General features: G+C 35.9%; 1 protein-coding gene and 1 long non-coding RNA gene across 3 annotated transcripts in view; both read right to left on the bottom strand.

Annotated features, from left to right (window-relative positions):
- The window catches only part of RIMS1 (regulating synaptic membrane exocytosis 1), a 490,334-nt gene that overhangs the window by 347,280 nt on the left and 128,118 nt on the right, over window positions 1-14,936 (bottom strand). The window lies entirely within an intron of this gene.
- Window positions 1-14,936, bottom strand: part of LOC143684851 (uncharacterized) — a 41,214-nt gene that overhangs the window by 6,913 nt on the left and 19,365 nt on the right. For both annotated transcript variants that reach the window (XR_013176222.1, XR_013176221.1), the window contains one exon: window positions 8,013-8,079. This is a non-coding gene — a long non-coding RNA (uncharacterized LOC143684851). The remainder of the gene's footprint in view (window positions 1-8,012; window positions 8,080-14,936) is intronic.

The following is a 14,936-nucleotide window of genomic DNA, read 5'->3' as shown; positions in this document are numbered from 1 at the left end:
TTTTTATACAAACATAACTGCTCTTAAATAAACCCTCATGAATAAATGTAAATCCACAATGTTCCAAGGGTATCCTGTCTTCTCTTTGCAGATACCATTTCCAGCTAAAGTGAAAGAGCCTGGTGCTCTGAAAAAAGCCAGATTCCAAACACACACATATATATATCATCTGAGCTCTAGGAAGCTAAAGTTTATTTGAGAAGACTGGACATTCACACATGAAACAACTGAGAAAATCATGAGTAAATCACAAAATACCTCTAACCGTCAGTTCTATGCTTTCCTTTTAGTCCTCCCATATAATCCACTCTATCTGTTTAATTCAGGGGGATCTTGTGTCTATAAGCACACAGAAATAGCCTCTCTCATATACACATTTCTATGCACACATAACTCCACGCAGACACACACCCCTACATACACCCGTACCTCCCTCTGTATCTCTCCTCTTCCCACACCTGCTTTCTCCCTTTCTCTCCAAATGCATATATACATGCACGTGTGTAATAATGCCTTCTTTTACCTTTCTCCCCCTCTCTTTCTCATTTAATTATACAGCTTTGCTTATGTTGTTTTCTATACCTTGGATTCCTTCCCACTTCTCCCCACTTCTTCCCCAATACATGAGCATCACAGGTTTCAAATACAACCCTTTACAAGATTTCCTTGAATATATTCCTCATTGTCTACCATTAAAGCCAATAATTTGGACTATATTATCAACCATTTGCTTATATATTTAAATAATTTTACACATGCTTATGTGTTCTTTCCATCTCTCCCGTTAAAGCTTCAATGGCAAAGGGCTTCCCTTCTACTCTGCTTCTATTGTTGTGTACCTAGCAAATGTTAAGTAAGTAAGCATCTGCATGAGAAATAAATGACTGAACTGACATAGACTTTAGACTCAAAAAATTTCAAGATTTCAGCACAAATATTTCATCTTGACATTCCAAGTGGGTCTCACCTCTGCTTTGCAATAACCACCACATAGCTCAGAAGCTGGACCATAATACTTTATATTTGTTTGTTTTTATTGCTTCCTGAGTGTTTACCCAAATGAAGCTTTTCCCTGTCCAATTATTTCCCCGAGATTTTAGTTTACACCAATTCAAGAGACTCTGAATTCTATAATTACTTTTCCATTTTGAGGAACATTTCTATATTTTTAATCCCTGTGGCAAGAATAACACTTCCTTATTTAGCATCACTGGCAAATTGCACTTGTGTATAGATAAACTGCTATTCTAGGCCATAGATGAAGATATTTTGTTGGGAGAAAGAGTTGTGGAGTACAGAAAATGGTAGACGCTCCGAGAGAACTATTATTTAATCATTTCTATTCTGCCCAATATATATAGAAAGTGATGGAAGTAAAATTTCCACAGTTTCACCACACAGAAAAATCAGAGGTGAGATCTCTCCTTTTAGCAGTTCTTTTAATGTAGCTCAAGCTGTCATTGGTAGTCTGTTCTTACTGCTATTTATAGCCATCTATGCAATGCTTGGTCACATGGGAATGATCTCAGATAACCTAAAGGTTTACAAAGGAGAGTTCCATAATCACAAGATCAAACGTTGCCAAAATTGTCATGCCACGCGTTGCATTTACTTTACTTATTTGTTTTTATTCCAACAAGAAGATCTCAGCACCTTCACGAGAGGTCCGTTAGACAGGGACAGTAGATGCATAACCAAAGTTAAAATTCCATAGAAAGCATATTTCAAATGTTTCTGGGTCTTTACTTTGTATATAAGGAGAATGTGAACTAAATCTCCTTTTTTTGATATGATCTATTTTGGTGAAAATAAGAATGGAAATAGAGGTTAGCAGTTAGCAGTTGAAAGTAACACCTCTAAATTTTGCTTTTCTAGCTATATGATGCAACTGTGTCTAAAAAAATTATATGGCTTTTAGATTCAAAGATATCTTCACATCATTTAATGTTAAGAAAAATAAGTAAACCATATTAAGAATTCTATTTAAAAATTCAATCGTTACATTATTATAATTACTCAAAAGTAACTGAATACTGAGTCTGTTAAAATTCATAATATTTTTCCATTATGGAAACAATGACCAACTATCTGGAAAATTATAGCAAAATGTAGAAAACTGTTACTGCTATTATAAATATTTATATGACAGATATGGCCTGCACTTCTTCCATTATTTTTTAATATCATTCATTTCAAACACCATTATGCTATATTAACAGTACAACAGTTTTGAGAAAAGCTAAAAGGTCCCAGGTACTTTCTCCTGAAATTGTAAGCAAACTATCTATAGTACATAACGGAGAGTAAAATCTTTCTGAATCAAGTAAAGGGAACTTAGCAATCTATAATCTTGCTACTCAAAGGGTGATCCAAAACCAGCAGCATCACATCACCTGGAGCCTACCAGATATGCAGAATCTCTGGCACCATGGCAAGCTATCGAATGAAAATCTGCATTTTTAAAAAAGCCCTAGGTGATTTGTATGTACATTAAAGTCTGAAAAGCACTGGGTCACCATATCTTTAAATTAAAAAGCATACATACCCAAGACTTGGTCTGGCCCTGAAAAAACATCTGACATTGATAGATTTTTCTGTAGCTCTCTAGTCATCGTAAGTCTGTAACTTCATATGTCCCCTGAGGGCCAAATCTGCATTATCTAGATACTTCTCTACAGGCAGTCTTTGCTTCTAAAAAGCTTTCCAGCCCCAGGTCCCATTCACTCAGATTTTCTCTTTTTGTGTGACTATGAAAGTCACTGTATCTGCCTCCTCTACCTAAGTACGATATCACTCAACAGATATAACTAGGGGTAACATACTAATTACATCTGCTAAACTGCTTAAAATCTTAATTGAATAATGTGTAGAGAAATTCACTGGAATGATTTCAATGCTGGGAACTAGAGTTTGGGGGCAGATGGGAAAGATAGATGTTTGATATCCCTCCCCCTTCCTCTTCACCCCTTTAAAGATCTTGGTCTTATTTTGCAGAGGAGCTGCTATTTATAACTTAATGTGAAAATTACATAGAGAACTATTTATCGAACACTTAAAATTACAAAGTGCTCCCATTTTTCTCCTGTATTTGACCAAAATAGTAAAGTATTCAATTGTTTGATTGAGACTGTCATGTGCAGAATGCAGAAGCAGAAATGGAAGGATCAAGTCACCATTAATAAATAAGAACAGAAAAAAGCTACTTTTCATTAACATTTCAAAGAGTTTGCCTGAGACTTTTACCTCAGACACAAGAAGGAAAAAAATCTAACTCCATTCTTCACTTTTTTCAACACTATTGTGACACATTTCTGACCTTAAGCAAAGCCAATTTTACAATTAGTTCTGCAGAGTCCAACAGAAGGATCGTCACATAGGAAGCGAACAATACATAACTGTTTATTAAATCTACATATTTACATAGACTCTTCTTTCAGAATCAATTATCTGGTAAAAGTCAAATATATTTGGTTAAAGAAATATGAATACTTTTAAACACTAAAATATTTTAAGAAGCATCCTATTTCAATATGTGCAAATTTCACTCAAAACAGAAATATATCCATGCTTCATTTATCATTAGGGGGAAGATTTCACCAAAAGATATACTGACTCATCACCAGTGTGATAATGCAGAGGCTGAGAAAGGAAGCACTTCATTTCCCATCATGTTGAAAATGATATTGCTTTAGGACAAGATTGTCAAGTGTTACTTAGGTTCCATGGTTAGTTTATCTAGCTGATTGTAGATTCCCAAATTATATATGAAATTCCAAATCACAAAACCTATTTTCAACTTTCTAAGTAGGTATAGCTATTAACATTTTAAAAATTCAAAGAAATATCTGCATAGTAAAGCTATAGCAACCAAATAGTCATTTAGACTTTTTAGGCCAATATATTTACTGGTTGATAAGCATGTCTAATTGTTTACTTCTTATTAAATGTCCTTTTAGAAACATTACAGCAGATATTTTATGGCCAAGAGATTAAGAATTATTTTTGGGCTATGAGTTTCTGCTGATTAAACTGATACCCGATGAGTAGATAAGGCCAATTATTGGGGGCTATTTAATTAGGCAAAAAATTAAAAAAATATTGTACTCAACACATCCAGTCAGAACCCAGAATCTGTTTCCCTCCATTTTATAACAATTTGATATCCTATGCCACCTGGTGTCTGCTTTTTTGGCTTTTGTGTTTTTTTGTATGCTGTATGGAGGGGATCACATTTCATTCTTTTCCATGTGACTATCCTCTTATTGCACACCATTTGTTGAATCTTTGTTTGGTGTTTCATTTGTTTGTTTGCTTGTTTGTATGTTTGGGAAGTGCATGGGCTGGGAATCGAACCCAGGTCTTCTGCATGACAGATAAGAATTCTACCACTGAACTACCCTTGAACCCCTAAACTACCTTTGCACCGCCCCCTGATGAGTATCTGTTTGATTTAAACTTTCCTTTCATCCGTAGTTACCTTGACAATTAATTTTGTATATTTTTCTTCCTGAGCAAAGACAAAAACAGATAGAAATAGAAACTGATGTACAGCAATAAAAAAAAAACAAACTGATACACAGCAAGAGATAAAAATCATGACCATTAATATTGATGCTACCTTAAACATCCATGAAATAAGTATATCAAATCTAAACTTCAAAATAAATCTAATAACCCTTGAGTTTCTAATAACTTCTCTACTCCATTGAAAAATCCACAGCAATTGTAATGTTATTATTGAATTAGTTAGGGCACAGGATACAGTCCCACATGGTTGTTTCATGACAGAAACTATCTTCCAAAGAGGCTGAAACCAAGGAAAATGCTTGCAAATTTTATAATGGAGAGTCCAGTATAACTTCCTTAGAGAAGAATGATCCCTTTTCACTTATTTCCAAGTATTCAGTAGGGAGATAGAATTGTATTCCATGAAAGAAAAAAAAAGGATACTGATATTAGACTCTTGTCAGGAAGTAATACAATTTCTTTCATTTGTTATTATTCATATTCTCTAAGGACAATCTCAAGAACTCTTTGTTACATGTATCATATTGGTCTTTAATAATTTTGGCAGTAGAAATGTGGTCAAATTGATCATTTTATGTAGCTTAGCCTTGTGGTTGCCTATTAACGTTAGCAGGAATTCTCTGCCCCGCCACAGGGCCGCCTGACCTATTGGGCAATGCAAGTCTTCCATGGTAAAGACCCGTAAGACCTCCAGGTCTATGCTTTGGGTTTATCCATTTCTAACATGATGCATCTGTGGTTGGATAGTCAGTAAGGATGTCAGATTTGTCTTAGAATGAATGAATAGAAAATTAAGTTACCTTTCACAGTAAAAATTCCGCCCGTCAAAAACTGTTGGCCAAAGTTAATACACTAATACATTTTAAATTGCTTATCATTATGCATGCAGTTAAAATGCATTACTATATTCATTTTCATTTATTCATTCAGTGTAGAGCTAAAACTGCAGAAAGAGGGTGGGGATTATTTTTCCATTTCATTTTCTATATATTCCAAATTTTCTAACCCAAATATAATTGGCTTTAATCAGAAAAACAGAAGGTTTAGGAGTGTCAAAGATGATTTTGAAATGACTTCTGCCCTCAAGGGTCTTAAAGATCTTTTGAAGAGATCAGATATGAACAGATAAAATGGTAGTACAAGTTGGGAGGCAAAAAGTTCCATTTTATAGTAAAACAAACGTACCATATAGTTTTCTGGAGTGTGTGTGTGTGTGTGTGCTGTGGTTGTGGGTGGGAATGATTTTTCCATTTGTTGCTTAGACAATGGTTTATGTAGAAGTTATTTAAGCTGCATCTTGAAGAAAAAAAATGGTGGAAAAATTGGGCAAATTTATCTGCCAAAAAAAATACCCATATACTCCTCTATATACAATTTTATATAATTCTTTTGTTTTTAAGAATTTCTAAACCCATATGGGTCCCCAAAGAGGTAGACTCTTTCCTGGTTTAAAAGAGTAATAGGAAGTAAAGGGAGAAAGTATGTTAGGGACAGAACATCACAGAACTCACAATGTTGTATTCAGTTGGCAATGGACAACCATAAAGGTTTTGCAGAAGAAAAGACTCACATATAATAGACTACAGGTCACTCAATTAGTATGTGGTAAATTTGGGATGAAAACCAGATTTGTTAGATTTCTACATTGATGCTCTTTCAAAGACAATGCACTACATCTATTTGCTGAGTAAATGGGAAAATGCTGATGTTACTCACGAAAAAATGCAGTAGTTAGCCTAAAAGATGGCCCCCCATCATTATCCATACCTCTAGTATTCAGCACTTTATGGTCCTTTCCACATTGAATAGGGGCTGGCCTGCGTGACCAGTGAAATATGAAGGAGGACAGTGTGGGACTTCCACATTTAGGTCATACAGGCATCATAGCCACCACCTTGATTTTCCACATTGCTTGTTCTTAGGAAAGCCAACTTTCACCTTGTGAGGTCTCTCTAGCAGCTGCAAGAAAGACTCATCCATAGAGGAACCAACTCTGCAGCACCAACTTGCAGTGGAATGAATGAGTTACTTTGGAAGTGCATCTTTCAGCTCTAGTCAAGCCTTTAGTTGAATGAAGGGCCAGCTGACATATGATGGCAACATCATGAGAGAACCCCAAATCAGAACCACTCACATCCTGTTCTTAAATTCCTGACCACAGAATCCATTAGGGCTAACACACGATTTCAGTTGTTTCAAATTACTAAGATTTGGGGTAATTTATATGCAGCAATATATAATTAATATAAAATGGTCCTACCATCAACTCAACTGGGAGTTCTACTAGACAAAACATTATTTTAGAAAATGAGGGTAACCATGTTTCCATGTGCAATATTGATAGATGTTCCAGAAGAGGCAGATAAAAGCTGTGTGATTACAAAAGTGGTATTTTAGTTAGACAGGCATCTATACATATAGAAAAAAATTGTCAGCAACTATCAGCTTCATTTTAGAGAAGCAGCGGAGACCTGACATAGAAGTCAATTCATCTGTTTTTGAATTTCAGCTCTGCCACGTACTTTGGGTAAGTCACTTCTCTTCTTCACAGTGAAGATAAGTGAAAATCCTGCCCTATTTAGTACCTTAGGGAGTCCCTGGGGGGAGCTGAATTCACAGGTGAAATGTACAGAAAATCCTAAAACAATATAAGGAGCAAGTAGTGAAAGGAACACATTTTAAATCCAAATCCATTTCAAATTCCACTGCTTATTTTTAAGGAGACACTGGACAAGTTACTCTTTCTGAATTTCAGTAAATACAGAATTATTGTGAGACTTAAATAAGACAATTTGGGACAATTCCAACTCCTTGGCTTAGAGCAGCCTTTAAAAGTATCTTATTTGACGCTAAATTGTTTTAGTTCTATTCAGTTGGAAGCTGATGTTCCACTCAGGTGGAGATAAATCTGAGACCTTTGAAAAGTGAGCAGACTTAATGAAATCATTCCCAACTGTAGATATTGACAAAGATATTAGCTAAACTCATGAAGTCAAATATTAATAAGAAATGCATGTCATCTGGGTATTTACACCAGGCATTTTGCATTCATGATTTCACTTAATCCTCAGAATATCCCTATGAGGTCAGAACTGGAATCCCTGTTTCACAAATGAGGAAACCAAGACTGAAAGATTATGTGAAAGCTGGAACAAAAACTCAAGTCAACTGCACTTGAAGTAGAATGCAACTTACTAGAGGAAACTTCCAGAATAAGAGTAACAGAGAATTTATAAAGAAATCACAGGAATCAGAAGAAGATAGATACTCATTACAGTAAGGAACAAAGAAGGTAATGGAAGAAAGGAAAGGAAGAAAAAGAAAAGAATTAGAGAGTCAGAGGCTAAAAAAGAGGTTTAGCAAGAGAACCATTTGAGAGGGAATCTCAGGAAATTATTTTCAAAACATTATCTATACAATTTTTTAAAGTTAATGAATACATAAAAAGCATGTTTTATAGCCTGAATTTTGTGGTAAGTACTTACTGAGGCCCTAAAGATGTATTACTGGACAAGTAGCTTAGCTTCCCTCAGAAACTGTCTTCTTTCTCATCTGTAAATGGGAAACGATATTTAAAGGACTTAACCTTTAACGAGTAAGCTTACATAAAGTGCTCAGTAGAGTGCCTGAAACACGTCCCAACATTTGTTAAATACTAGTTAGGAAGTATATGTTTAAATATATATGAAGTAAATTTATGTTGGTATACACACACGTATACATGATAGTTTAACACATGAACTGAACTCAGTTTCACTTTTTAATACAGACATGATATTTGCATAGCTACACAACAATTCTATCTTACTTAAAGCAATGGAATTATTCATTCACTAAGATACAAATAGCAGGGACATGAAAAAGCCTTATAAGGTGAAAAATTGGAAAGTTTTATCTATGTGTCTCATATTTCAAGTAACATAATAATCACTGGAACTTTTTCTCTTCTTTTCTGGTTTTCATTTTTTAACATTGACTAGAAAAGGGATTTCACTGAATAAGATCATATTGGCCTACATTTTTGTTATACATGTTATGACATGTTATACATGTTATAAATGTATATTTTTTAGAGCTAGTCTTAGCTACATCAAAATTAAAAACACACACACACACACACAACTACAAAATGCTGTGATCATTTAAATTATTGACCTCATACAGGATTAATAAAAGTTTTAAACATATCAACTTTGATCATATTAGGGTACCTACTGTATTACTTATTTATAACACGTAAGAATGACACTCTTCTGTATCATAAATAAGACTTTAAATTATGTTAGCTATAATATGCTAGGTTTATATACCAAGCATTTTATGACATTTCAATTTCTTTTTTAGGATGTGAAAGAGTCTTTTTAAATGATCCGGATGACTTAAAGCACACTGAAGAGTTCCTAAGATAAAATTATACTATTGTTTTAATTTCTTTATTGAATTTCTCTATAGAAAGTAAAATGATTCAAAATCACTCCAGACTCAGTTTGGTGCCTTTAAAAATTAGCCTGCAATTCTCAACTGTTTCCATAGATGGAGAACTCAAGCATGGATAAGCAGCCGAAAATATATGTGAATGAAGGAACTAAATTCTAAACATTTACATGTATCTGCACGCATATGCACAGTGATGTGTTTAACACCACTTATAAGTCTTCTCTCAGTATTTCCTATTAGATTTAGAATACACTGTTAAAAAGAAAACCTCTGTCTAGCCGGTCTCTTTTCACTCTCTTTTCTTCTTGATTTAGGGTTCATTGATTAGAGGCATTCCTCTTTCTCTGTGTCTAATCTGTTCCTGAAAATGTACTGGATAGTGAATTTTCAGTAGGAAAATTAAGCATTCCCAGTGCCTCCAAAAACCCCAACCAATTTCCCCAAATATGCCTAAAATAAAATACTTTTAAACATAAATTGCAACCCACCAAGAATTTCTGCCTTATATTCAGCATTTAGGACACTACTTGCCTAACTATTTACTGCTTAGTGAACACAGTAGGTATTCTGCCTGTAGTTCACAACACTACAGTTAATCAGCAAATATCAAGCGTTCCTTCTATACTGTAAAAATGTGTACTCTAATGACACAGACAGCAAAATCATACAGTAGAATATGTTAGAAAAACTGATCACCTACTTATCTCACATACTTTTCCATGTTCATATGAGACATTTACATCTAACGCTTTGGGAAAGCTAGAAACAATAGCACCCTACTAGTCTGAACAAGGTAAACATGGAATTACTCGCCTACTGGGAGAACAGCTAAGAGAAACCTGCAGCACACTCTGTATCCACCCACACCTACTTAATTTAAACATTCTGTTTTCAATGCCTGCAAATTTGATGCAACGGGTTTTCAATTAGACAATTTTCTGTAAATATTTTTTGAAAATCAATATAGCTTAAAGTTAAAATGGCACAAGCTCTATTATGATTTTATTAATAACAGTTTCTTCTACTCCCACTCCTGGCTGGGTTGGGTTTGTTAGTTGTTCCCTAATATCCATTCTTTCCCTCTTTCTTAGTAAGGTACCCTCTAATTTTACCTGCGCATAGGACTACTTAGAATAAAGATTATATATCCCAACTCCCTTTGCACATAGGTATGGCCATGTAACCGCTTTCTGGTCATTGGGCTAGAGGCAGATTTGCTATATACAACCCTTGGGAATTGTTGTTAAAAGGTGAAGGTGGGAGCTGAGGTCTCCCCTTCCTCCCTCCTGCTGACGTGATGCAGACACAATAGCTGTACATCAGCAGCCACTTTGGACCACGAGTGCTCTTGGGAATGAAAGCTATACACATAGGAGTAATGGGATAGGAGAAGCCTGTGTCCCTGGAGCTACAAGGCACCATACCCTTCCTGGATTGATTGCTCCTGGATTGATTGGACCTGAGAGAGAAATAAACTTTGATCTTGTTTATTTTGGTATTTTGCTGTTGCTATTACTCTCAAGCAAATATAATCCCAGTGAACATTGTGTCCTTCCTTTGCGCTTCAGGACATCTGGATTTAAGCTTACCACAGAGCTTACTACATGCTATTGCAGTTATCTGTTTGTCTAAATAAGTCCCTCAAAGGCAGAGACTCTATCATATTCACTTTTACATCCTCCGAGTACATAGAAATAGAATACAGTCCATTATACACCATTTTGAATATATCACTTTCAAGTCCTATTCATCAAAACCCGTCAGCTTCAACACCACAAAGCCCCCATAACAGTATCCTGAAAAGTTTCTAATATATACAAATAAACAATATTCATATTTGAGTGTTTTAATTTCAAAAGAAGAAAATAGATTTCTTATGGTTATTCTTCAAAGGAAAAAAAAATACATGGTCTTGCATTTGAAGGCTCATTTGGTGGAGAATTAAGAGACAATTCTGATTCAAAGTGAGCCAGCTATTTATAACATAATATGGGGCAAGTTCATTAACCTTTATGCATCTATGGGCATGTTTTTACAAGTGTAGCCAAATTAGAGGAACTAAATCATCCACTCTATCATATTCACTACAGTTTTAATTAGCAAAAGCATCTGGAATAGCTTGGAATTAAAAGAAAAAAGTTTCAGCACTTAGTATCTCACCCACAGTAGGTGTGCAGTGGCAATACTCAGCAATGGCATATTGAAAGAATGGTTATTAATATAAAAGATTTTACTTTTAGAAGATGATGCTTTGTAAAGAAAAAGCTATTATGAGAATGATGCTGCTGTTGCTACTGCTGCTGACAATGAGTGCTTACTATTTACTGACTGTGTTTCCATGTCAGGAGCCCTTGTCAGAGCTCTGCACAAATCTACCTCATTTCATTTTGACAGCAACCACATCGTGTAGGCATTAGCATCAAGAGAGGAGGAAAATTAGGATTAACTTTTGAGGTTAAGTAACTTGCACAAGTTCATTCTGTTATCATAGTAATGATAACAGCCATTAAAAATTAAAACTTTTTAAGCACTTCATCGCTTCATGCTCTTCTAAGGGTTTTCCATCTAACAACACTACTAGATAGCATTATCATGCTCATTTTACAAATGAGGAAACATATATAGAATTCAAGTAACTTGCCCAATTATCTCCAGCCGATAAATTGCAGTGCTGGGATTACTAACACCATAGTAGCAGTTCAAAGCCCACACTCCTCACCACTGTGTTATGTTACCTCTCACGGTATGTACCTGTGTAAAGCTTTGTAACCAGTATTTAATATCTGTCTTGAAAGATCACTCTGCTATGCTGCTTACCCAAATTCTATGTACTTGAATCTCCCTGAAAGAGGAGACAGATGTGTCAGCCTGTGTAACTCAGAGGCCTGATATACATAGTTGTCAGGGTGAAAAAGATGCTGGGAGGTCTTAATAAGATGCCTTAAAATCACAGGTCTAGGGGCAGGGTTGGAGACCCCAAGAACATTTGGGGAAAGGGTCTTCTTTACATGTTCTGATGATGGGAGACTATAGACAAGGGAATTCACTTGAATTAGTCTGACTTGCCCCAGTGAAGCTTAAACTGGGGAACTAGTATGTTATTAGTATTTATACTTAAGTGGTTGTGACAGCCATGCGAAGGGGACTTCATAGGCCTCCAGTGCAGGCAGTATAATTGACCAAGAGTCCAGCTTTGTGCTCTGAAAGACCCATCACAACTTGTGCAAAGCCAAACCTCCCATGAACTGCTCCCAGCCAATTGTTGAGCAAGAGAGAAATACTAAAGTCCACTGGTTCCTAGGAGATACCTTCTCATTTACCACTGATGATGTTTTAAAGGCTCCCTGAGAGCCTTGGACACCTTCCTTAGGCTGTACAGCAGCCTAGGACTTTTCCACATAACTTCCCCTACCTCTTGCCTTCCATCCTTCACTACGATCCATATTTGCATCCCATAACTCTTCTAGCCTTTTCTGGCTCCCTCTCTATTTTTCTCTCATGCAGGCATTTCCCCAAATAAAATCCTTACCTTTATCCCATCATGGCATCAGCTTCTCAAAACCCTGGAATAACACAGTTCTGATGAGTTAGTTTTACTAAGAATCCTTTCAGAGAGGAATCAGGCTATGTTTCATGGTGCGAGAGGAATAACTGTCACTTCTGTGTACCTATGATTAGAAGAAGAGTGAAAGAAAGCTGGGATACTTCAGGACCTTTCACACTCACCGGCAAATGCACTCAGAACTCTGAAAACTGGTGCATCACCTCTAAAGAGAGAGAAGGACAGAAACCTTCAATGGGACTCACTCTTTGATCTCAGTGAGTACTGTTGGTAGATGTTCCAAAGAGGCAGTGAGACCTAAAAGAGCAATTTCTAGCAAATAGGCAGCAGATTCTAGAGTGTGGGGAGTCAAGAAAGTGTGGGAAGATTTTCCTGAAGATGGAGGAGGGAAAAGGAAAATGTTGGCCTGTTTACCCAACCTTTTTATCACTAGAAAGAAAATGTGGAACCAATGTCTTACTGTCATGCATTGATTGGTCTTGTTTACAAAGAATCCTACAGGCTTTATTGCCTTTATGAGTTGTAAATGTGGTCCTCTCCTTGGCCCAGTAAATAAATGGTAGTTGGAGACTTGTTTATCTGATGGAATATTAAGAGGTTAAATATCAATGAGATTTTTTCATTACTTATGGAGGGATCAGTAAATTGAGACAGACTCCTTGGAGTCCAGGCAGGCTTCTTACTTCCATTCTCTTTTTCAGTCTAAGTCATGCTCTTTAACTTGCTTTGCCAGCATTGTCTTTTGGGGTATCTAGAACTAGTCCACTAAATGAGGCAGTAATCCTTTATCACTGTTATTTCTCCTTGGGCTCATGGCAAGAGGACTCCAGAACTGCTGACTCTGGCAGCCAAATACAATGAAACATCACTGAAATGTCAAGTGCACTGTCAAACTGAGATGTAAAAGAGCAGGTGCGGACCTCTACATGGAGGACAAGAATGCAAGTGAGAGGGTCCTGGGCAAGTAGTAGAAGATGGTAAAGCCCTTGAGGCTCCTAGAAAGGGTTTGGAACATCAAGGCAGCTTCAGAGAGGCCAGAGTTGCTGGAACTCAGTGTGAAAGAGGAAGAGCGAGTCCAGAGCCAGGGTTTATAGGATGTTGTACATGCTATGCTAAGAAATTAAGGTATTTCCACCGCCCCCCACCGAAAGAAACCACTATAGGGTTTTATTGGTAAGAGTAAGAACTATCTGCAAAACATACTTGGAGACATGATTCCAAATAAATAAAACTCCTATCATTTTCAAGTAAGGAAACAGGCTCTCAGTGACTTGTCATAGAAATGATGGAACAGAATTTGAATCTCAGTTTTCTGTTTCAAAGGCTTAAACTTTTTAGGATTTTATTACATTTGTTCTCAAATCTACTTAATATCTGGTAAGTTCAGCACAGAGATAAACAGGATAGGGGAGAACAAACTCAAATAAGGCACACTACTTACCTCAAGGATCTTACAAGACAAATTCATGAACCTACCTAGTGCCACTGAACTACCCTTGAACCCCCCTAAATATTTTTAATAAATAAATGAAGGAAGGAATGAATCCCACTGCAGTGTACTATGAACATTCACTATGCTAATTTTTAATGCTCCCATATTTTAAATGTCAGCTTTCCATTTTGCACCTTTTTTTCCTTACATAAATATCATAATTCAGCTATCTTTCATATCCAAATGGAAATATGGGAAGACTCACATCTCAAGAGACTATATACCATCTCACAAGGCAAAGTGCAGTTTTAGCAAACCATTATAACAACAATTGTGTATCACTTAATCATAGAAACCAAAGATCTTAAATTTTTACCACTGCTCTAACCTGCAATAGATCTCAACTTTAATGCACTCCCATTAGAACGATTAAGTGCTAATAATTTAATCAAAACATTTGAAGATCAACATAGACACAGAGTTAAAAAGGGGTAATAAATATTAAAAGAAGATGCTAAGTTCCTCAGTACAGCAATCATGGTGAATACATTTTGTCTCTCCCCATGTCTACAGCAAAGGTCACCATGAGCTAAAGGGTATGCCAGTATATGGAAATTTCACAAAAGGAGTATTTTTAAGATTTATTGGACTTAACTCATTTGATAAAATGAAACGTTTTAGTTAAATCTATGAACACATTAGGAGTTCCTCAATAGAGTAAGAATAATCAGGAGTCCCATTGTACGACAACTGAGAGTCCCTTGTCATTGACATATACTCACCCAGGTGACTAGAATGCATGATTTATCTTACCCATAATAGGCTCTGAGAAGAATCTGGATTATTTTCTATATAATATCATCACTTACTTTGTGTTTACAAAAATGAACAACTAATACCTTTTCAAAATTTTGTGGATCATTTTCTTTCTTTAAACTACAGTTAAAATAACACCAGAGAGAGAAGCACTTCCAGAAT

This window comes from Tamandua tetradactyla, chromosome 5 (assembly GCF_023851605.1).
Source record: "Tamandua tetradactyla isolate mTamTet1 chromosome 5, mTamTet1.pri, whole genome shotgun sequence".
Taxonomy (NCBI): Eukaryota; Metazoa; Chordata; class Mammalia; order Pilosa; family Myrmecophagidae; genus Tamandua; species Tamandua tetradactyla.
This window is presented reverse-complemented; position numbering and strand designations above follow the sequence as displayed.